The sequence below is a fragment of the Trachypithecus francoisi genome, unplaced genomic scaffold (genome assembly GCF_009764315.1).
Source record: "Trachypithecus francoisi isolate TF-2019V2 unplaced genomic scaffold, Tfra_2.0 Lachesis_group10, whole genome shotgun sequence".
Lineage (NCBI taxonomy): Eukaryota > Metazoa > Chordata > Mammalia > Primates > Cercopithecidae > Trachypithecus > Trachypithecus francoisi.
Window position 1 is genome coordinate 13,888,950 of NW_022681455.1, and position 566 is coordinate 13,889,515.

Consider the following 566-nt stretch of genomic DNA (forward strand, 5'->3'; position numbering starts at 1 on the left):
CAGGGTTTCACCATGTTGGCCAGGCTGGTCTCGAACTCCAAGGCTCAAGTGACCCACCCGCCTTGGCCTCCCGTACTACTGGGATTACAGACAAGGCCAACCGCACCCGGCCAGGTATTTTTAAAAATTGTGTATTTCTCAGCCAGATGCAGTGGCTCATGCCTGTAGTAGCAGCACTCGGGAGGCTGAGGCAGGAGGATGGCTTCAGCTTAGAAGTTTGAGACCAGCCTGGGCAACATAGTAAGACACCATCTCTACAAAGAATAGAATTAGCTGGGTGTGGTGGCGCATGCCCATGGTCCCAACTGCTCGGGTCCCAGGCTGAGGTGGGAAGATTGCTTGAGCCTGGGAGGTCGAGGCTGCCATGAGCAGTGACTGCACTACTGCACTCCATCCAGCCTAGGCAATGGAGTAGTATCTCATCTCAAAAAAAAAGAAAAAATTGTCTATTTCTAAAAAGCTGTGTTTAAACCTCATCATTTCCCCTCAAACAAGTAGCTTGTATAAAACTACTCATAACGTGAACATGCTAAAGAAATTATTTTGAATGATGAAAATTTATTTTG